Source organism: Acomys minous (genome assembly GCF_964271855.1).
Source record: "Acomys minous genome assembly, chromosome: 15".
NCBI lineage: Eukaryota > Metazoa > Chordata > Mammalia > Rodentia > Muridae > Acomys > Acomys minous.
The window spans coordinates 5,735,758-5,759,912 of NC_140497.1; the positions used below are offsets into that span (position 1 = coordinate 5,735,758).

Consider the following 24,155-nt stretch of genomic DNA (forward strand, 5'->3'; position numbering starts at 1 on the left):
GCGCTAGCCTGTATCTATAAGCATCATTTGTTCTCTGCTGTTGGGACCCGTCCTCAGACCAGAAGACAAGAGCAGTGTGGTAGTCTAGAAGGGCTTGCGTTCATCAGCCCATACACAGAGCAACGGTGCTGCCTTCCATGACAAAGCCTGTGCCACATCGCCAGGGTCTTCACACAGGTGCTCTGGGACACTGGAGGACTGTTTGCTTAAAACAGCTGTATGGAGTCTTTAGCATGCTGCTGGTGAGCCAAATGGAACAAATTCCTTCCACAGCACACATAAAGACTTGAGGAGAAGAAACAGGACTTGAAGCTCGCCTAGGAACAATGCACACCCGTCTTCCGCCTGCCTCCCCAGGGAGAGCCCTGAATCACAGCCTTGCTGATGAATAAGTAGCAAAGCAGGTGCTGCTGTGGACAACAGGCGTGAGTCAGCCTCCTCCTTAGATACTTGAAAAATACAGCCTATTTATGGAAAGTCTGCAGAGTTACTTCACAAATTATTCAAAGTAAACATGCTGAAATGTACGTACAAGGTACGAAAAGTGTGTTACACCGAGTGAATAAAATTGAAGGCACCAGGTGACGCCACTGTGACAACTGCTGAGGGGTTTTCTTAAATAGATAAAGTAGTAGTAAGCAGGGCGTTTTAACAGAAGGAATTGACCCCCCCCCAACACACACACACCCTTGATTCTCACGCAGTAGCAAGAGGTTGCCATTTATAACCCACAGAAAGAGGGTTCAGGGCCAGTCCAGTGTGTGTCGTATAAAATATCAGCTGGCATTTGCATGTCGTGAGAAAAGGAGCCTCTCGGACATCGGAGACTAAGCTCGTTGAAGTCATGTACTGGAACCCCAAGTCAGGCTGACAAAACAAACCCACCAGCTTCAGCCGCCCACACCTCCCCCCTCCCCCCCAGTGCCCTCTGCTGTGCTTGCAGAGATCTCCCACTCTGTCTCCTGCAACGTAGGTAGACAGCACCTCTGCAGGAAAACCAAGTACTAGCCATGGCTGGCCACTGGTCTCCGGCATCCTACACTGACCTGGGCAGTTGCCTGCCTGGCTGCTGGTGACACCAAGCTGGGAAGGAACACAAGTGACCCAATGCAGACGGAGCCCTGAGCTCTTTCCTAAGTTTAAGTATCTGGCATTTTTGGCTTGGGTTGTTCGAAAGCCATGTCACCCTGGTAGGTTCAGAGGCCAGCACTGAAGCCACATGGCCAGTATTTCCTGGCGGAGACACAGGACCCCAGCTTGAAGTCGAGCATCTGAGGTTCCCCTCTCCCAGCCTTGCTTACGGAGCAGCAGCCCCCCTCCACATGCCACCCCCACCTGGCACCCTCACTGGGCCCTGTGGAAGGAACACTTGGCTGCTCAGCCCTGGTTCTGGCTTTGCGCTGTGTTGGGCTCAAGGCCCTTTGGGTCTGCTAAGAAGTGATTCTGTCACACTACTAAGAGTGTCTTCTGCTCGTCAACCCTACAACGTGAACTTCTGGGGCTGAGTGCAAAGCCCACCAATTGCACCAGCAGAAATAGGATCTCTAAGTCATTCTGTTTGAGGAAATTCAGTGTTATCTTAATAACGCGCGCGCGCACACACACACACACACACACACACACACACCAAAAATGGCCAAGGAGAAAAACTTAGGACCAAGGCTTGATTTGAATGGAATTCCTAAGTGTATACCTCGGTGGCCAGAGACAAGCTGTTGTGTTCTTATTTATGTGCCCCCTGAAACCCTAGACAGCTCATAATAGCTCAGCCCAGCACCCGCCTCCAGGCAGAGAGAGGCCAGGCACTGCCTGCATCTGTCTCTTCCAGGAGGCTCCGCCGGGTGTGGCTCCCGATGCAGACACTACTGGAAAAGGGAAGGTTTCTGGGCTTCTGGCACTGCCACCCCTCCTCTGCCCGAAATCCAAGATTTATTTTTACTCCTTGAATGAGAAAGAGAGCGAGTCCTGTAATCCATCACTTTCAGCTCTCTTGCCACATGTTTTAAGTCCAAGAGCAAGATGAATTGCTGCCGGGAGGGCCGTGTTTACAGAATAAGAGTTTTTGTCCATCAGAAAGCAATGCTTCTTGCCCGTAAGCCTGGTACCCAGAGGCAGCTTCTACATGGTGAGTCAGCAAAAAGCCCTGCACCCCTCACAGACACCATGCTCAGCCCATTGCCTGCAGTCTAGCTAATGGGTGGCACAGGCTCCAACTTATATATAACTCGGGGGAGAACTCTGACGCCAGAGCCCAAGCGTGACGGACAGTGTCACCCAAATTTCAAAGATCTGTTTGCCACAGCTTTCCAGACCTCCCGCCTCCCAGAGGCAGACTCCTCGTGTTGCCCCGCCAGCCATGTGTTCCATGTGTTCTCGGCTCTGCACCCCTTGGGTGTCATCTGCTCATGGCTCTCCTTGATTCCTGCCCCTGCCCCTGCCACATGTGCTCACGCCCCTGTGTCTCCCTCCAAGGGTACTTGAGGCTGGCCTGCCCATCGCTCAGGGCTTCTGGCTCCAGGCCCACCTTCCCCTGTGTATGGCACCCCCAGCTGGGCTGATGCTGAGGCAGATACCAGCTCCTTCAGGCCATCGTCCTGAACCAGCGTGACGCTGTAGTGGAGACCTGTGGGGACAGCGCAGGGGCCGGCCACCTCACCTCCCAGCATTCTAAAGCAGCACATTACTAGGATACTGCATGTCTCTGTGCTTCATAGGGGCTGCACCGTCCCTCTCTCCATCCTCCATACACACACACACACACACACACACACACACACACACCACATGCACACACACACACACACACACCACATGCACACAAACATACTCACATACATCCTCCATACCCACACATGCACACATGCACAGACATAAGCACAAGCACACATGCACATAAGAATACTCACATATACCCCCCACTATGCACACATACACAGACAGACACATATACACATGTACACACACACACACACACACACACACACACCATAAAAGCATACTCACTCACACACAGAGGAAGAGACAGGGCTGGAGCGAATCACTTTGTATCTGAAATCACAGGGATAAAGCAGCTGAAGTGAAGATGAACATCAAAGCCTTGAGGCCAGCTCCTGCTGTGGCCAGCAGTGCCTCCCCATAAGCAAGACTCAGCTCTCCTCTGCCCTGTGTCTTCCCTGTGGTCCACCAGACTCCCTGTCCAGGGCAAGGTGACACACAAGGTGACGTGCCTGCCGTTGTAGGTATTCTCGGGTTGCCTGTTTCCCCTCAGTGTGGCAACTTTCCCCAGGGCTAGGCACCAGAGGAAAGTCGACCTCAGAAACAGGCTCCCACGGAGAGTTCTCTGGGCCGGTATCTTCCGTGGCAAGCATATGTGGTCGAAGCAGCCTTCTTTGTTGAGTATATCCAGTGCTTTTCACTTTAGACATTTATTTTTGTTGTTTCTGCTTTTGTTTTTTCAAGACAGGCTTTCTCTGTATAGCCCTGGCTGTCCTGAACTCAATTTCTAGACCAGGCTGGCCTCAAACTCACAGAGATCTGCCTGCCTCCGCCTCCCCAAGCGCTGGGCTTTAGACAATTCTAAAGCTAATATAACATGGGCATGGTGATGTATACTTGTAATCCCAACACTCAAGAAGTTAAGGCCCAAGAGTCAAGAGTTCAGGCCCATCCTCTGCTACATAGTGAGTTCAAGGCCAGTCCCTGCCACATAGTGAGAGTTCAAGGCCGTCTGCTACATGAGACATTTTTCTCTGCATACGACTCTGACCTCGCTCCTTATGCAGTTCCCACTCCCCGCCTCAAAAAAATACCTGTTTGATAAATACGCATTAGTCAAACGTTTCCAATCAGCATACTGTGTGCTTGCTCAAGTAAATTCACTTTTATTAAGTACCTGTTTTACTTCCTGTGAGGTAATATGAAAAAAGTAACTACATGGCTCTGTCCCTGTTACTTATGTGCGTTATGTGTGTTCTGGGTATACGGTCCCATGCTGGACACAAGGATGTCAACAGTCCTAAGGTACAGTGCCCTGGCAGGTCCCTTGCTAGTCCTCTTAGAGCTCTCTAGAGAGGTACCCTTGGGTCACATGGCCACATGGTCACATGGCCATATGGCAGGCCCTAAAGAGTAGAGACCTTGGAGCTTAAGAGGATGTACTTCAAGGAAGACAGCAAGGTCTTCATCCCCCCTCGCCTCCCCCCCCAAGTACATAATGACCTGGCCAAACAGAGCCAGGAGGACCCTGCACACGTGGAACTCCAGTCACCCAGGTGACTAAGGTGACAGGAAGGCCTCAAGCACAGGTGAGGTGTAGCGTCTGGTCCAAACTCTCATGGGCCACGGATGCTTCATTAAGTCGTGTGTCAAAACTTGGTGGTAAATACTACAATCTGTGACTTCTAAGTTCTGCCTAGCTCTTCCTCAGAGCACCGGGAACCCATCCTCCTGGGACTGTTCTCACAGCCTCTGCCTCCGCTGATGGTGATGCTCAGTGACGCGTTCCCAGCATGTTGGAATTCTGCCCGGGAGGCCCCCTCAGCCAGCCGAGGACCCCAGAGAGTTCTGCTCACAAGCAGCCTGTGGTCAGAGCATCCCTGTTCCCGCGGTGCTCCGAACGTTTGGGGTTATTACCAAACCTGAATCATGTTCTTATTTGTATATTGACAACTGCTCTCTAAGCAGTTGGATATCAAGTGGAAGCCTCCTGTTTGTGTCTGGCAGCATCTTTTCCCGCTGTTTATTCAATATTTGGGTCACAAGTAAATTATAAATGTGGGTAAGAGAGTAGGGTCAAGACTTGTTTTTAGGGCATTTCCTCACTCATGGGAAAAATGCATTCGCTTTCAGTAGTGCTCTGAGTCAGCTTTTGTTGTTGTTTCTTTTTTATTTGGGTTGAACTTAGAAAACCTTATTGAAAACTGCGCCCAGAACCCTACAACTGACTACAGTGGGTTTTCTTGCCCCTGCGTGGGTCAAAGTCCCAAGGACATAGCTCCAGCATCTCCTGAGCTTTGCATCAGGTGAGGACTTTGGGTTTGCTAAAGAAATGTCTTCTACCAAGTCAGCGACCAGACAGGAGCGCCCAGGCTAGACTGCATGAGGTGTGGCTGCCTGGTGTTCTGTGGAGTCTGTGGCTATCTCCAAATTTTAGAGGTATTCAACCCTGCTAATGATTCTTTGAGTTGAAAGAATTCCCAGAGAAGTCACAACACTTTCTTGTATTGCCCTTCGAGTCACTAGAGATGACTTCTGAAGAAGGAATTGAATAGAAAAGCTCAGATCCAGGGCCTGGCAGATCTTCCTTTAAGAATGGATCTACCATGACCTGGCCCAGGGCCCTTGCATAAACTCCTGAGCACTGAGGGGTGAAGAGTTAAAAACCCTGCCCAGTAGGTACTACCTTACTAAGCAAGTGGTTTAAGGGACGAGAGAGAAATGGAGAGATCCCTGACATCCAGAGTGTGACAGTGGAGACGACAGATGACCGTGGCTCCTCAGAGGCTTTCTACCCAACCCAGGAGGGGTGCGTCACTCTCTAGTCTACACAATCTGTGAACACTGATGGCTGGTTCTCTCCAACTTGCGCTAGAAACCTCTTAATCATCATTTGCTTTGGATATGTTAGTCTTCCTTATATACCCACTGAATGTGAGCAGTTTGTCGACTTCTATTTGGAACTCTCTCTCTCTCTCTCTTCCTCTCTCTCTCTCTCTCTCTCTCTCTCTCTCTCTCTCTCTGTCTCTCTCTCTCTCTCACACACACACACACACACACACACACACACACACACACACACACCATTCCTCTCATGGTGACTTAAGGAGGCTTTCAACAATAAATGATACAGGTGACAAACTTCAGACTTAAGATTCTAAAAGAAAGAAGAAGTTGAAATCCTGACAGCCTGGATTGATCAGTGTGGGAAAGAAAAAAAAAAAAAGAACCTACAAGAAAACAAACAAATCAACAATTGTGGCCAAGAGAGCCGGTGTGGAGCTTGAGATGTATTCCAGAAGGCTTAAAAGGGAGTTCAAAGAACAGCATTGGAAGGTGACGGCTGCAGGTGGTTCATCTGCTGCAGAGGGAGAGAAGTGAGCAAGGCTGGGACCTTCACCCCCTAAAGCAGAGTTTCTCAACCTGCGGGTCACAACCCTGTACATTCTATCTCCAAAAAATTATTTACATTATGATTCCTAAAAGTAGCAAAATTACAGTTTTGAAGTAGCAATGAAAATAATTTTATAGTTTTGAGGGGTTCACCACAACATGAGAGACAGCGCTAGGAAGGTTGGGAACCGCAGCTCAGAAGGATCCAGAAGGAAAGGGAGCCACAGGAAGTGAGTGCACTGAACTGGAAAAGAGGCAGCAGGGACAGGGGTCATCCCAGCTCCCTGCTTGTGCCTCCACTTGGCAACGCCTGTGGCCTCTTCACCCACAGATGCTGTCCCTTCCCCAGAAGAAAGAGGCCCATATTAGTGCAAGCCCTGTCCCATTCCTGTTTCCTCAAGGGACGCCTGAGAATCTCCTCCACTTCCGCCCTCCCCTCCCACCCCTTATCAAACTGTGGCAGGAATAATTATTGGACATTTCCTGCCCTGGATGCATCTGCTTTTCTGTGGGGCCTCCATTTCCTTCTGTTTCTCTTAACTGCCAGTTAAGTCCTTGCATAAAAATGTGGGGGCAATCCCCAGAAAAGGAGAGGCAGAATAGGAGGTACCTGCTTGGCTGGCCTGTCCTGGCTGTGAGGTGAATTAGAAGGGGAGGTTACCAGACAGCACAGGTTAGGATGCCATCAGATATTAGGCATCAGCTGAGTGAGGAAGAGACTGAGCAACCCTCCATGTGGGGGTGTTCTTCTCCTGAGGGACCTTGGCCTGGATAACCCTTCTGAAGATGGAGGATTCAGGAAAGGCTGGAGATAAGGTTGTTGAAGTTGCTGGAGGCCCTTCTGGTGTGAGGTAAATTTGAGCCTTTGCAGTTTTCTGGCAAGCTCATTTCAAAGCTGACCAAAGTGGGATGTGAATCAAAGTATGTAAGTAGGCCTCCCAGGGGTTGCTCTCCTGCCTAACCCTGATAAAGGCTGATGCTTGGGGCTGAAGTGACGTCAGGACGACTTCCCTGTTACGCCCGGCACAAGCCTATGTAGGATGCAATGACGCTTCTGTGGAAATTTATTTGAGTTGTCAGGGGTAAGCCTTTTAGTATTAGGTTTTGATTCTTTAGTGTTCATCTGTACTTTCCTGCTGTAATTCGAGTCATTTCGGAGAAAGCTCCCATTCTAAAGACAAAAAACATTAATCTCGCCCGACTCAAATACAACTGAGGGCCGCTCTATCTGGCTCCTCAAGAGTGGATGTTGACTGCCCCTCCCCAGTGTCAGTTGCATGAAGGTGCTGACGTCCCACTGGGCTCAGACAGACACAGGAAGCACCGGGAGGCTGAACACAGCAGGACGGGAAGTTCTGACAATACGCTAAAGAGACATTGTGTGTCTTCCTCCCCCCACCCCCTTGGGCTATCAGTGTATTGAGACAGAAGACCCAAGGAACTGACTAGCTTCTCTCTGTGCTGGAGAGTGAACACAGAGTCTCCTACATGCTAAACACATGCTCTGTACATAAACATATGCTCCTGTACTCCACACCCGCAGCTGCAGAGCAACCCGAGGCGCCCCGGTTCCCCGTTCAGTCTTTAGCCAGTATCCAGCTACCTTTCCACGGCTCCTCACAGGAGGTGATGCTTTTCCCTGGGGCTGAAGCATCATAGCTAGAGTGAGATCTCACTAGAACATCCAATCCAGGAGCCTAGGCCCATCGCCGCCCCGCATTACACGGGCCCTGCTGGCAGCCACCCACTGTCTCTCCGTTCCTGCCACCTGCTGGCATAGATCCTGTTGTCAGTCGATATAGCTCATTCAAACATGAGTCAGAATGAGACCACGTGGGGAATCAGCGCAGCTTGTTGGAAATGCATAGGCTGTACCACCTAACTGCAGACCTGGGAGGGAAAGCCCTTGTTCCCTTCCCCTGGGCCAGCACATGTCTCCTGGGAAGTTATATCTCAGTCAGAGGCTGAGGATGCTCCGCATGGCTAGCATTCTCCCGGTGGCGGCTCAGAAGCGCAGCTCCAGGGAGCCCACAGACCCAGGGTTTTCTCTGTGTAGGGACAGGCCGCTTTTCCTTTGGCCATGATGGGAAACTGCCTTGATAAGTAAAAGAAGGTTTCCAGGGGTCGGTTTACCGAACACTCACTAGCCTCGTGCCAGGAACGGGCCACAGTTTCAGGACCTCATCAGTCTATTGGGCTTGCCTCACCCGTCCCTCAGTCTGCAGCTCCGTGAGGGTGTGACACATTTCTTTTGTCATTCATCAAACCAGCCTAGGGCTTGGGAAGAGATACAGAAGTGACACTGGCCCTGCAGTCGGAGGGTCAAGATGGTCTCAGAAGACCATAGGTTAGCGATGGAAAGCCTTCCCCTGCCCCCACAGTCTGCGTTTGGGGACTTGCCCTTCCTCTGAGGCAGGAACCCAAGGCACGATGAAATCTGGCCAACCAGAAGGTCTGTGGACAGAGAGCCTGCTCCTTGCCTTGGATGCTCTAGTGGAATGTCACACAGGCCCCACCCCTTCTCCACTTCTAATTTGCATAGTTGATATAACTCTGGTGTGTGCCACCACACTCAGCTCCAGGATCAAACCCAGACTAGGGACTCATACCAGGTGACCTCAGCACTTCCCGTCCGGTCCCTAAACTCTGCTAGTGATCTCAGAAGGTGAGTCCTGAGCAACTTGTAATTGAATTCCATCTGGAATCCATTTAGAGTCACGGTAGGAATGACCGAGTTTCCCCCTTTCACCCCACTTCTTGTGAAGAGAGCACCACAGCAGATGGTTACCAGCCAGTGAGGATGCAGTGACGTCAGCATTAGATTTGCTGTTTAGTAAGAACCGGTTTGCAGACGGCAATTTCAGGAAAGGGGCCTCGTAAATGTGCGAATGCTCTGCGGTTTTATTCTGTGATCCAAGCCAATCCCCCGAATTCCCCAGCGCCCTGCCAGCCCTGGGCCGACCAACTGAGTAATGCAAGCTACCCACAGCCTTACCATCCTTGGTCATAAGACTGCTCCAGCAGGAGCAAGCCTGCCAGGCGCACAGGGAGCCCTGCTCACCGTACATGACAGTCGGAGGGCTTTTGGAAACCTTCCCCCAGCCAGCTGTCTGTCCACCCCCACAGCTGTCTGTCTGGAGATAAGGCTCCCAATGGTGGTCACTCAGAGATGCGTCACAGGAGCCTTGGGTGCTGCCAGACAGGTCCACAGAGAGGTGGCCTGTGCTGACCCAGAACTGGAAAAAAACAAATCCCACACAGATGTTCTAAGCCATCCCTTTTTTGCCTCCGTGTTCCAGATCTGTCACTCATTTGAATGTGTCCTCAGAACCAGATTCTTTGTATGTAGGAGCTTGGTCAGTATGTGAGAGAGAGATAAGGAGGGGGCAGGAGAGAGGGAGAGAGAGAGAGAGAGAGAGAGAGAGAGAGAGAGAGAGAGAGAGAGAGAGAGAGAGAGATAAGGAGGGGGCAGGAGAGAGGGAGAGAGACAGACAGACAGACAGAGATTAAAAATGAGTTTCTATTGCTCCTTTCCACTCAGTGATGGATACATATTTTCCATTACCAAACCATTAAACCCTTCTTTACTTTTTAAGAACAGTGTAGGTGGCATATTTCACAATCTTGGCAAGGAACACATGACATTTGGGGAGTAAATCAAAACTAGAAGCCAGAAGTATTGGCCCCAACTTGGACGGCCACTTAGAGAGAACTGTAGCAGAGGGAATCAGGTGAAGGGCCAAGGGCGTCTGCAGTGATCCTGCCGCCTTCTCTGGGGATAACGGTTCTCTATGGAGATGGTTTGGAGGCTGTACGTGGACAAAGGGCTTGAGGCTTCTCCGCCCTAGTTTTTATAGTCATAGACTTATTTTCTGGGACTTTGGGTTCAGTAAGAGATTCTCTAAAGCGAGGCTTTAGCAGCTCTCCAATAAGTTGAGGCGAGGAGCTAGTGTTGGCCTAAAAGCAGCTGTACCCTACCTAAGAAAACCAGCCATCACCCAGGGAAAACTGACAAACAACCAGCCAGATCACTAGGACGTCAGCATGTGGAAAGACTTTGATGTTATTTTTAGAACACACAGAAAAAGAAAAATCTGAATCAACGTCAGATTTCACTCCTTTTCCCGCTTCCTCTTCCTGGAACTGTCCCTTCTTGGACATTCACTTCCCTGACCGTCTTCACATATTGCTGCAGGGGAAGACTTTTACTGTGGGGAAAACACATCACCTCCTTAAACAGCATCAGTACTCGGAAAGAACTGGATTTTAGGGAGGAGCTGGGAGCCACCATCACTTAAAAATGGAATGGAGGAAGTCACCATCAACTGTGCATGGAACCAGACACATCCGGCCCGGGGAGGGTGGAAGTTGGAAGCTAGCATGGCATAGTTTTTTAAAGCACCCTTTGTGAGGAGCCACACTGCTGTAAAACTAGTGTCTTCCTTAGATGCATGAGACTACTTTTTTTTTTTTTTTCTTGTCTTGCTCTTTGGGAATTTTATTTTTCTTAAAGGAGGCTATCACAAATTTCCTGCCAATTTTTGGTTGTAAGATTTTTTTTTTTTGGGCAGTAAAATTAAAAGAATGCATACATTGTGATGGGGCCGATGAGAGCCTGGCATTCTGCTAACAGCTGTGCAGGGAGACTAAGAAGCAGAAAGAATGAGAGGCCCCTGGGGAGAAGTCAAAGGAAGTTAGTTACCCACCTACTCCACGGTTCCCTGAAGTCACCACTGCAAAATTAGAGATTAAACCATGTGTTTAGAGCAATCCTAGCTCTCAGTAGGCGGAGTCATTCTTGGCTTCATAGCTATTCCAGGCCATCTTGGGCTACATGATACACACACACACACACACACACACACACACACACACATATATATGATTTTTCAGGACATGATTTCTCTGTGTAACCTTGGCTGTCCTGGACTCACTTTGTAGACCAGGCTGGCCTTGAACTCATGAAGATCTTCCTGCCTCTGCCTCCTGAGTGCTGGGATTAAAAGCATGCCCCACCACACCTGGCTTTCATTGTATAATTTTAAAACCTACTTGAGTGTTACTTGTCATAGGTCAACCTGAGACCCTGCCAAAGACACTCACTCCATCCTGACTTGCAGAAGTGAGGAAAGGACAAGGCAGCTTACCGCAGCGCAGCGGGTATTTAAGTTAGCCGCCCCCTGCCCCCCTTCCCCCAGCTTGCCTGGCCCCAGACCTATGGTTCTGCACATCAGAACTTGGTTGTTTTCCCACAAATGACAAAAACAACTGGGTTAAGTTGAATCTAGTCTTGTGAAATTGTTCCTTCTCCAAGGCGTGTTATATTCCCTAGGTGACAGAGTCATGTTTTAAGAAATACAAGAAAAAAAAAACTTGGAACTTTTCAAAAACCACTTACATTTGGGGAGAGAGAGTTGACATGAAACTGTTTAAAATGTAGATTTCCACACCATTGACCTAATATAGTTTCATCTGGTCGTGTTTGCACCCATCATCTTCCTGGCAGGAAAGCCATAAGCCACCTGTTCCTCTTGGAAAGAGGCTCGCCTGGATGCTGGCAGGGTCTGTGTGGGGCTCAACTCTGGCGTCTGTAGCCTAGTCATTTCAGAAGTTTCCTCTGTAGGACAAACCATTAAAATGCTCAGTGACTTGAGTAATGTCCCCAGGGCTAAGAGAATCCGATGTCCTTGAATGTGGTTCATGAGCAACCATGTAACCCTGTGGAGCAATCTGATTAGCTCTCCAGAGCACACAGCCAGCTGGAGTTCTAGACTTTCGCAGGCTTTTAGGTGGGACGTCTGTGCAAGCTCATCCGTCACTGCCCAGTGAGTAGTTCCCATCCCTAGCTACTCATAAAGTACATTTTGTTTATAAAGACCAAATCTTCCACGAACCTCCTGGACCAACTTTTGTATGGAAGTTCTCCAGGGGATGTAATATTTAAATGACATCCGAGATGTTTTCGGGGCATCAATTCACTAACCTTCTCTTCAGTAGAGACCTCCGTCCCTCCAGAGAGACTCTTCAGTGGAGAAACGCCATGTGGAGAGTTCTTTTTCATAGGTATTCAAATATTGTCTCTAGAAAGTAGGAGTCCATCGTGCATTAAGGTCACCTCTGACGCCTTTACTCTAAGCCCCTATTTATTAATGCTCCTGTGAAAACACCCGAAACCAAGAAAAACGGCCACTGTGACTCTGACATTACCTTCCCAAAGAGGGAACGGTTCACCACTGCCAAACCTGGAGAAACCACCTCCAGCTGAGTGAGACCCTTAAATAAGAGAGCAGAAAGCCCAGCGAATGGGACGTCCACCCTCGATCACTGAGCCCTTCAAGGATTTTCAAAGGCAGTGCTCTGGGCTCCCTGGGAAAGGTCTGGAGTTCACCATGCCGCCAAGCTTTGCATTTTGTGAGTTTAGCAGAAAACTGCTTAAGCAGGAAGCGCGTCTCTTAAATTGACTTGTTTTCCCAAGAAGGAGATACAGCCCTCGGGGGGCTTCCAATGCATCCTAACAGAAAGCATCTGCTGGACTTCCGGAATTTTCCTCAGGCCTTGAGCACACGCCCACGCATTTCCAGTTCTTTCCAAACCATGAAGTTGGCTTCAGCAGCTTTTGGTTTTTACGGCCAACTTTTACATCCAGTTGTTCCGTTTTTCCCTTTATTCCAACTTCATTTCTCGTGTTGGTTTCACAGTGGGTATTGGTTCTCTGTCACGGGGCAGAATGAGGCAGTGTCTTCATAGAGCCCCAGTGCAGTGGGGGCACCCTTCTCACGCCCACAGCGTCAGCACAGGCTGCTCAGGGGAGCCGCACCAGCTCAAGTTGGTCTGACCTGTGTATTTTACAGTGAACAAGGACAGAAGCAACATGGAGCATAATATAACATGTGCCGCACAAACTCCAGTAAGGGGCTCTCGCTGTGGTCACGGGAGGCCTGACGTGAGGTGTTTCTGGAACAATAGGGTTTTGTTTGCATGTCTGCCTGCCCATGGGAATGAACACGCAGACTTTTTTTTTTTTTTTTTTTTTTTTTTTTTTTTTTTTAGCTTCTTCAAAGTCCACCTTCGTTTTAGAAGACACCCGGTCCTGTTCCTTTCTGAATACAGCCGTCCTTGCTGACAGCTTGGGTGGTTTTGCTGACCACCACTTGTATCCTGAGGGATTGTTAATCTAGAGCAGCGGGGCTCAGCCTGTGGGGAAGTGTGCTAAAGGGCCGAGGCATTAGGAAGGTTGAGAACCTTGAAAACCCAGCTTTGTGACTCAGTCACTGTTCTAGTCCATGTGGGCCACTGTGATTTCCAAAAAAGTCAGCTGCTTTCCCTCGTACCATTGGGAGTCAGCCTTTTAAACTTATTACTCTGTGTTTACAAGATGACAGTGGGTCGGTGCGTGCCACGGGCTGCCCATAGAGGTCAAGGACAGCTTTGTGGAGTCAGTTTTCTCCTTCCACTCTTATGTGGGTCTCAGAGATTGAACTCAGTCCATCCAGCTTTCTGGTCACAAAAGCCACCTCACCCTTCGACTAGCCCAAAGCCAGCTGTCAGTAGAACGGCAACATTTTGCCCTCTCTCATGCTTTTTCTTTTTTTAGGTATTTTTTTTCACACCTTCTAAATGTAAGGCACATATAACAGCCCACCTGCATGTGTGCACATCTGTGTGCAAATGGGCAGGTGACAGAGATAGCTACAGGTGGTAGATCCCAGGATGATGATTGACAGATGATGGAGAGAGGCGTAGGCACATGCGTGTGCAATGGATACACCAGAAGGCAGGCAGGCGGCAGGCAGACATCTCTCCTGAGACTGATGAGCTCCTTTGTAAGCAGCTGACTGCTCAGGTGTCTTGCTTCCTAGAAGAAGAGTGAAGCCTGGTCTTCCGTGCTTGCTTAGCCTCCAGGACTCTAGTGGGCTTTTCTGCTTGCATGTCAAGGCCTTCAGAGTCCTGGGAGCACACCCCAGTGGTCATGCTGTGGGGTGGGGGGAGGGGGTAAGGACAGAGCTGTTACAAGGGCATGCTTCCTGGGCATTACAGGCAGCTGATGGAGCAGCCGGATGAGGGTGAACAGAAGTCATGTCAAATATCTAGCCAAGGTGCAACCACACCGTTCTCATCCCCAAGGGTCCTGTGGCCCAAGCACAGCACTGGACCCCTCACGATGCAAAACAGGTGCAGAAGGGGTATAGGGGAGCGTACAGAGCAGCTAAGAACCTAGGAGCAGACCAGAGGACTTATTCCAATGTCAGCTCAGAGAAGAAGCAACGAGCAGCCTTTCCAGGAAAAAGAAAATGTGTCCAACATTAGGGCATCTTTAGAAATTGGTTAGCATTAAAACACACAGGAAGTTCCATGGGGCTCCATAGTGGCCAGAGGGACTGTACCGGTTTAAGTTTGACACAGCACACACATTCTCTTGACTTCTAGAGTGACCGCATGGGTATAGCAAAGGGGATAGCAGGGAGTTGTTGGGGAGAGGGGACACAGAGCTAGCTAACGGGTTATTCCAAGGCCTGAAGCAGGAGGTGATGGGCCCTGGAGGAAATGACAGGAGAGGACAGGACAGAGTGGATAAATGCAGGACAAGAGCGCCAGGTCCTTGGATGTAAGCCAAACACCGGCAATGTCTCTACTTGTCCAGAATTGGGCTCTGGGGATTGTCTTAGGAGAAAGAAAAGGGAGATTCGGGGTTATTGTAGGACATAGGGCCAGAGGCAAATTTAGACATTCTGCGGTTAGGGATCTGTGGATGCTTGGGCAGATGTCCAAGAGGGAAAGGGGACATTGTGAGCAAGTGAGGTGTCCCACCAGGATTTCAGGACAAGAATTGGGTTTGGCTGACTCCAGAGTTACAGCTGGTGGACCCCCGAGCCAGCACCCAGGAGAAAAGCTGGTCTGAGGTGGAAGGCAGTGCAGAGCAGGGCGGGAGGCTCAGCTGCTCACCCTTGATAAGAGCATTTGGTCCAAGGGACAGCAAGAGCAACTCTCCCTGGCTCAAATTATGGATGGGAAAGAGGAAGTGGCTTTGGAAGGCGCCCAGGTCATTTCTGAGTGAGGAGCACAAGTTCCACGAAGTAAGAGACCCACAGTCACCACTGGCCATGGGAAGTCAGGGGGGGTTCATGGGTTGCCCCTCCACTGCTCTGCACACTTCTGCCATTGTGGCTATCCTGTGGGCATGAGTGGTCTCACTATTGAGGTTTCCCCAGCACACCAGCCTAGCCAAGCTGACCTCGCTGGACCATCCCTGGGAACCTGGGTGGGGCTGCCTAGGTATGAAGGGCTATTAGTGAGCAGACAGGCTCCTGCACATCAAGTTAAGATGCAGAAGGGAACCCATGGAAGCTGAGGACAGGCACATGTGTGCATGTATGCCACACACATCATGAGTACATGGCCTCTTGTAGAAATAGTCTCTTGAAAAGGCCTAGGTCATTTGTAAAGGATATCCTAAATGCCAAAGAAAGCCAGCATCTGCAATGGAAATCCTGCTTGGGGTCCCTGGTGCACCTTCTCCTTGGCGGCTAAGGTTGACTCCCATCTTGCTCCCCTGGGAGGTCACAACCCTTGTCACACTGATGAGCAGGAAGATCCATAATAGAGTGAGCCGTTCTTGGGGTCTACTGCCATTTTTTTGAAGAAAATCACTACCTACTTTTCTTCTTTAAACACACACACACACACACACACACACCATTAAAGGCAGCTGGAAACCATCTGTTAACTCTAGTTCCAAGAGATCTAAAACTCTCTTTAGTATCAGGAGCACCAAGCTCTAAAGTGGTGCATAGACAAACACGCAGACAAAACACCCATACACATAAAATTAAATTAAATTAAAAATAAAGAATTTAAATGTCATTAGAAGGAAAGAATTGGTGGAGAGCTGGAGACGGCTCAGCAGTTAAGCGTGCTAGCTGCTCTTGCACGCGGCTGCTCACAACCATCCATAACCCCAGCTCTGAGGGATTCACCACTCTCTCTGGGCCTCCTTGGGCATGGCATACACACGGTGCACATATATACATGGAGGCAGGCAAAACACTCATACACATAAAGTAGGGGGATCAGAAGATCAGTCATCCGTTGCCTCAGGGTGAGCTCGAGGCTGGCTGAGCTACACAAAGCACTGTTTCATAGAAAGAAGGAAAGGAAAGAGGGAGAGAGGGAAGGAAGGAAGGAAAGGAAGAAAGAAAGAAAGAAAGAAAGAAAGAAAGAAAGAAAGAAAGAAAGAAAGAAGAAAAAAGAAATTCCCCTGTGTCCCAAGGACATGCCCTGCTGAGTCACTGAGTCACACTCTCTGGAACGCAGAAGGATGTCACCAAGTCTTGGGTCTCCCGTCTGCATAGCTGAGCCATCCACTGGCTTCCCACAGACTAGTTGGGAGACTGGTCTCCTGTGGTCTGTTTTCTTCTGGGAGGCATGTTCAGTGTCATCAGAAGGGTCATCCTAAAGAAGAACAGAGGACGGAAGTGCAGGGCCTCCGGGGAGTCACTCGCAGAGCCTTATTAGTTGGCTCTGAGATCAGCCTCTTAGTCAGCGCTCAGAGACAAGTTTAGCCTGAGCGCTGGGACTGTGGTAGAGTGACTCTATGGGAGAGCGCTGCCCTCAGGACTGGAGGGTCTTACTGTGGGACACCCCCACCCAGAGAGCAGACCCTTCTAAAGGTGCAGGGAAGAGAGGCTGCTTGTGATTTAATGTGGACTATTTGACCTCCCCAGATTCAAACTTCTAGGGTCAAGGCTGGAGTGTAGCCCAGTGGCCGAGTGCTGGCCTAACATGTGCAGGGATGCCGGTTCTAGCTCCAGCAACGGATGGGGTGGGGCTGGGACTGGGAATATGGCTCAGTTAATAGTGTTTGCCTAGCACACACAAGGCCCTGGGCTTGATTCCTAGCACTGTGTAAACTGGGCGTGGGGACTTACACTTGTAATCCCAGGAGAGGCAGAGACTGTAGGATGAGAAGTTCAAAATCATCTCTGGCTATGTAGCAAGTCTGAGGGCAGTCTGAGCTAGAAACCCTGTCTCAAAAAAAATAAAAACAAAAACAAGTCAAATAAACAAGCAAGAGCATCGCAGAGGCCACGTGGATGTGAGAAAACGGGGATGGGGAATGCCAGAGCTGTCCCAGCATCCGGCCACGCCCTCCCCCAGGCCCTTCACGGCTGGGCTTACCCAGTCCCAGGTGAGGTCTCTCAGTAGGAGGTGTTCTCAAGCTTTTTGTTCAAAGTGTGTTGTGGTTATTTTTTACCAGTGTGCCCTGATAATGTTTCTCACTAGGCCTATAATTATTATTACAGCAGTATTTTCTAACCCGCTAGCAATCAATCGGGACACAGATCCCTGTTATATTGTTAAATAGCCTTAGTTAACTTGGGACAGGGTAGATATTAATCTCCTAAACTATTTCCCATAGTGGGGCAGGTATACCTGCCCCAATCCCATGCCATCTGCTTCTAATAATTTCTATCAAGCTACCTCCCATCCGCAATCCCAAATACTTGCTAATTATCATCATCTGGGCCAAATCCTCCATCCACGCTGGCCATGTGCTTCTCCTCCACTTCACCCATGAGACAACCTCCTTCTTCCCCTCCTCTCTTCCATTCCGTCCTTCCTCCCAAGATTCTCTCTGTCTCTCCAAGCCCTGGAACCTTAGCCACACCTATCCCATTTGCCCTGCCCAGGTGTGACCTTTTGTTGGTCAAACAGGTTAGGCTCTTAGGCAAGGTGAGTCACAGAAACAGCAAGCAGTAATTAGCATCAAAATACATCAGACCAACCTCCAACAGAAGTGACACACACTTAGGTGCCTTATGGTGGCTCCTTCAACTCCGGGCAAGGAGTTCAAGCCATTCAAAGATTGAGACATTGTCCTGCCCTCTCAGATAGGTTGTGGTGGTCAAGTAGCCTGTGTGGTCATCAGCACTACCCTCATCCACCCATGCACTCTTTCCACCTGCGGGCTGTCCACTGCCTGCGGTCCCTCTCCTAGCCTCTCAGCCTCGGTTAGGGAGTCACTTTTATACCCTTTCATCTTGACCTATATGGCTGACTACTCTTCTTCCCCAAGCTGCGCCCATTAGTCATGCCTGCCCTGCCTTGCCTGGTCTCACGCCTCAGCCCCTGTCTGCAGTGAGCGTACCCAGGCTGCCAGTGGGTCTCCACAGCCATGGGGCCATCTCCTGTGTGAACTCACCTCTTCCAGGATGTACAAGGTTGGTTGACCACACCCATGCCTCAGTTTCCCCCAAGAGAAGGAGCATAATAACAATATGTGCTCCTGGGCTTTGCAGGAATTAAAATCTAATGTGTTAGCAAAGCTGGAAATGACTCCAAGCAGACACTGTCCCGGGTCCAGGCCTGTGAGATATGTTCTGACTCAGCCCCGGGAGGAATTGGATCTAATGTCACTTGAAGTCACTGTTGTGTGGGCCACTGGGTAGGCATGGGTCCAGAAGGCTCCCAGTGTCAATGCTTAGCACATTTTCCTTTAACAGGATTGAAGGGGAAAGCATTATGAGTTGCTGAGTTCACCCTCCCTGTCTAGGGGAAATGAGATGCGATAGCCCCTTGGACTGGCTGGAATCAGGCAGCCACAGCTTTCATCAGGATTGTCCCCAAGGGAGGGTAGCACCCCATCACCAATGAAGGATTTGCCCTCTGTCCCCAAGAGATGAGTCATATGACCCCAGAGAGGCTCAAAGCCTTCGAGTCAGAGAGGGCGGGGTTTCCAGACACTGCTCGAGGCTGAGGCTGACTGCCACCTGGTGTTGACCACTGGAACTGCAATATCACCCACGGCCCTGTTCTCACCAGCAATCTGTTTTCAAGTTTTCACATTTGACATACTTGGTAAACGTTAAAATTCCCCCTTTTTCAGATTCCTGCAGATTGGTGTCGGTACACACCCCTTATTCTCTGCAACTGTGAACCGCCCCCACGCCCCGAACCTTAGTGGTTCCACCCCGGTCCTACCCATTGCTGAGCATGTTCAGCTCCTCAAAGCAGCCAGGTTCAGACATTACCAGCACCCGCGACCTCCCTGGAGGAGGAGCGCCCGGCATTCCAGAGTCCTGCCTCACCCGAACTTCAGCTGTCCATAATATTTCATTATCTAATCAGATGCTGAGCGCGGTCTGATACACAGGCTTCCTTCCAGGAGTCTGGGTGGTCTCCTTGATGACGTCATCGCGAGGGCCCGGGCAGCGTTCTGTCTGTTGCTGCCTACACAGATAGGCCGAGCCCTCTATGGAGCCAACAGTCAGAAGTTCCGCGGGGCTGGTGAAGAGCTAAGGCAAGAGGGAAGATTTCTGGAAAGGCTTCAGGGGGCTTCGGGCCTGGATGGGGCTGGGACAGATGAAGGTGGCAGGCCTTCTTTGAAGGGCCGCCTCCTTGGCTGAATCTCACAGCCCAGTGGCCGAGCACTTGTTTCACAGGTGCCAGACCCTGGGCTCAAGCCTCAAAAACCACAAAAACAGAAGGAAAATGTTCTAAAAATAGAACTGGGGGAGCGGAGGGGGGAAAGAACGTGAATTGTGAGTAAGACAGAGCCAGATACCAGTGCGGGAGCAGCCAGCCGCTCAGCAGGCAGCCTGTGGAGGGAGAGGTGCCAGTCAGATGCTGATCGCTGCTTAGGAGAGAAGTTGAGACCAACCACCATGCTTCCTGGGGCAGTTTGTCCTGTGCCCTGTGTGTGCTCTGTGCATCATAGGCAGGGAACCCCCATCCAGTTCAGGCCAGACTTGACTAATGTGGAGCCATTTATTTTCTTTTTTCTTTCTTTCTTTCTTTTCTTTTTCTTTTTTTTTTCTTTTTCTTTTTTTAGGTTTTTTTTGTTTTTGTTTTGTTTTGTTTGTTTGTTTGTTGTTTGTTTTGTTTTGTTTTTTAGGTTTTTCAAGACAGGGTTTCTCTCAATCACAGCCCTGGCTGTCCTAAACTCGCTTTGTAGACCAGGCTGGCCTCGAACTCATAGAGCTCCGCCTGCCTCTGCTTCCCGAGTGCTGGGATTAAAGTTAGGCGCCACCATGCCCAGCTGAGCCTTTTATTTTCAACATTATTTGGAGACTCAAACTTTATAATCTTGTCAACTATTTGTGTGTGTGTGTGTGTGTGTGTGTGTGTGTGTGTGTGTGTGTGTGTGATTTTTGTGCCTAAGAAATATTTCACAATCCCAAAGTTTCAAAAACTTTCTCTGTAATGTTTTCTTTTGTCTGCTTTGTTGGTGCTAATGGTTGTTGATTTGGGTTTTTGTTTGTTTGTTTGTTTTTTATCCTTCTCTTTTGAGTCTGGTCCACTTTAAGTGGATATTCCTGAGTGGAGTCCTGAGAGGGAAGCTGGAAGTTTGCTTCATTGCATGTGGATTTTCTCTCTTTATTTACTTACTTACCTGCCTGTGGGGGAGGGGTACACACACGTGCCATGTATGTGTGTGAGGTCAGAGGTCAGCTTGCCAGAGTCAGTTCTCTCCTTCCACCATGTATGTCCCAGGTGTGGACCTCTGATGACGTCAGCCTTGAGAGCAGGTGCTCTCAATGCCTGAGCCATTTCACCAAGCCAGGGCTTACTTACTTTGTTAACTGCAAGCTGTTAAATAGTTTTGGAAAGTCGCTCTAAGCTCCTTGTCACCCTATGTCATGTAACAAGTCCAATATTGTGAGGTTGGTCCTCTTCGGTTCACCCTGCCAGTTGACCTAACGCATTCACAGGTGTGAGCTGCCCATGCTCATGAGCAATAGGCAGGTTCTAAGTCCTGAGGTAACATTCCCTGGATCCTGAAGAAGGAGCCTCTTCCTGTGTTTGCAGCCAGCTCATGTGGTTTCCAGTGTGTGCCATCAGCTCAACAAAACTCCCTAGGACTTAGGAATCCCCCGGGGGGTGGGGAGGATCACCAAGAGCCATGGTCTACTGCCCTCAGAGGAAGAGAGAGTCTGCAAGGAGCTGGGGAGGGTAGGACAGTCTGTGGCCGGTGCCCATGAAAGGTGAGGCCGGGAGAGTCAATTTAGGAAGGAGAGGGGATTTCCTACCATTCAGCCTCTGCTTTGCGTCACAGGGAGTCTGTTCTGCTCCACACGGAAACGCTGCAGTGGGACTGAACATCCTGGTGTGGGGGTGAGGGGATGGGCAGGTTCTGTCCTTGGAGGCCGGTGTTTGGGCCTTTGTCACAATGTCAGTCGCACAGTTACTTACATTTTGGTGACACTTTGCCCTGTTTCCAGATGTGAACTTTTTCCAGATTCAGGAGCATTCTCGGAGGCTTGGAATCCTAAGCACCCTCTTTCATAACCATAGAGGCTCTGAGCTTGGCCTTACCCTCCACCAAAAGTGACCGGTGACTCAGGCACACACCACACGTGATGGAGAGAAAGGACAAATCCCTGTCCCGTTTATTCTGTCTTGTAGAAAGCTGGGTTAAAGTTAATATTTAGATGATATGATGAGGGTTTTTTTTTTCCCTCTACGTGATTCTATAAGCCAGGTCTTGCTCTGAACAACTGCTTAGTCCTAGAGAGATTTTTCTTACTAAAAGATAACCATCTCCTCCCATAAGCGCCCAGTGGAGGGGAGACCAGCCGTGCTGGACAGGGTTCCATCCCCACAGCAATGCACACAAGATCCTCTAGGGACCCTGGGAAATGCAGGGTCAGGGTTCCCAGGGCACTGTACTTCTAGCGAAGTCCTCTTGAGGTTGGGGTGGCCCCACAGGGAGACACAGGGAGGCAGACAGCCCTCAACGATGGGCCTTTCCGAACCCAGTTATGGCTCCTCCCCGCCGGTGTTCAGCTATGACCACGGGGACAGAGTGGGATTGCTGCTACTAAACTTCAGGGGAGCCACCTCACCTCTGGGCGACGCTCTGTGGAGTGACGGCCCTCATTGCCCCACACCCTAGGAGGCCCACCCCTGTGGATAGGATGGGACAGAGGTGGGGGGCACACACGTGCTCTTATAGGTCCTTTGAAAAGTGTCTGAAGGTATGTTTTTTGTTTTGTTTTGTTTTGTTTTGTTTTTTCGTTTTTCGAGACAGGGTTTCTCTGCGTAGCCTTGGATGTCCTAGACTCACTTTGTAGACCAGGCTGGCCTTGAACTCACAGTGATCCACCTGCCTCTGCCTCCAGAATGCTGGGTGTGCCACCACGCCTGGCCCTGTCTGCAGGTTTGTAAGACATACTCTGTGTCTCTGCCCTATGGATAGGAGCCGTGGGAAGATTTTCAAGAACATTGCAGGAATTTGAAGAGCTCTGTGGATTTGGGAGGTTGGAGGCTGGTGTGTAGACACCTTCTCTCGAGACAGTTTATTTTTAACCTCTTTACACAAGGAGAGGAGGATATAGAAATAGGTTTTCTGAGCTGGACTTTTCCAGAGGATGGAAGTGGCTGCCGCCACTGATTAGCACAAAGGGAAACCCTCCCTCCCACACCTGCCGGTGCAGCTGCTCTTACACTCCACGGCGCACTTCCCCACCAGCCAGGACATCCTGGGGAAAGCCCCAGCCTGCAGATCCAAAGACACCTCAGGAGCACACTGAGGCTGTGCACAAATGCCTGGTTACCCCACAAGGCAGGGTTCTAGTCCCGGACGTCAGGGGCCAACCCACATTCTCTCCCAGACACCCCTCCCCCTGCCCTGCATGCTATAGAATGTTCCAGTCCATCACACCCCTTAGAAGAAGCCGCTCAAAACTGATAGGACTGGCTAGAGCCAGAGAAGAAGAAAATACATGTTGGTGAGGGATGAAGCGAAATGGGAGGGTTTCTGGTAGGGCTGTAAAGTGAAGGGTGGTGCAGCCCCTGAGGAGAAAGTCTAGTCAGAAACGTAAATGTGGAGTTGTCATGAGATCCATTGAGTTCAGGGGTCAGACACCAAATGCTGGCAAGGGGACCTCAGGCGGGTGTTTGACACCCGTGCTCATAGCACGGCTGGTCAACATAACAGGCTGGTTCAGCAAACAAAGGAGCTTACACTGCAACCAGGGCCCTGGGTTTAATGCCACAGAGCCCACGTAAAGGTAGAAGGAAGGAACCAACTCCACCAAGCTCCTCCTGACCTCCAGGTGTGTCTATGGCACATACATATATAGAAATAACCAAAAAAGGAGACACTCAAATAGGCCCAAGAGTAGATGAAAGGACCGACCGAGGCATCTCCACACAGTGGAATTACATTCAGCCATGACTGTGAAGTACTGGCCCCTCCCTCAGTGTAGATGAGCACCCAATGCATTGTGTTGAGTGAAAGAAGCCAGACTCGAAAGGTCTCAATCATGTGATTTCATTTCTGCTGACTATTGGAAGAGGGAACCACAGAGACAGAAGGCTAACCGTGGCTGCTTGAGACTAGGGGAGAAAGTGGGAGGGGCTGCTTGCTGGGTCTGGATTTCCCTCGGAGGCCGCGAACGTATTTTGGATCTAGATAAAGGTGAGGGTCGCGCAGACCTGTGAGTGAGGGAAACCCACTGGGTTGTGCAATGGAATGAGGTGCGAGCGTGCTCCAGAGGAGGCAAGACTAGGGTTTACCCCAAAGTTAGGCACCCCATCCAAAAAGTCCAGGTTAGGGTCTGCTGTCAGTGGAGCGAAGATGAGTTTGCAGGGTGGTCTGTGTCTTTCCTCCAACAGGGCTTGAAGATGAGGGATGAGGATGGTCTTGTGTCATGTTCCACGTGCAGGTCCTATGGTAGCTAGCGACTAAGCCGGAAGACAGACTTGCAGGCTGTGAACAGTAAAGATGTCACTGTGAGGAGTGTCCCATCCTGCTGGGGTGGTCACTGTAAACACTGGCAAGGGGACGACCTCCACAGGGCAAATCCCAGGAAAGCAAGATCATAGCAGCACCATAAACTAAACCAAGACAAACGTTACCGGAAAAGACCCATAAAAGTCAGAGCCAAGACTTGTTCTCTTCCCAAACGAACAAACGGCAATCAAAACAGAGCTTCAGAGACAGGGGTGAGCTTAGTGGTCCTGTGTCCAGCCCACGGTGCCGACTGTCCTCGTGGGAAGACACACAGTGGGACCAGCCTCATGTTTGAAGTGTTCTTCCACAGGGC

At 50.1% G+C, this 24,155-nt stretch overlaps 1 protein-coding gene and 1 long non-coding RNA gene across 2 annotated transcripts in view; one reads left to right on the forward strand and one right to left on the reverse strand.

Moving 5' to 3' along the window:
• COL4A2 (collagen type IV alpha 2 chain) overlaps positions 1-24,155 on the forward strand; it is a 133,260-nt gene that overhangs the window by 57,123 nt on the left and 51,982 nt on the right. The window lies entirely within an intron of this gene.
• Positions 14,765-17,332, reverse strand: LOC311584706. Its single transcript, XR_014774977.1, has 2 exons — positions 17,034-17,332; positions 14,765-16,557 (listed from the first exon to the last, which is right to left on the reverse strand). It is a non-coding gene; the product is annotated as an uncharacterized lncRNA (long non-coding RNA).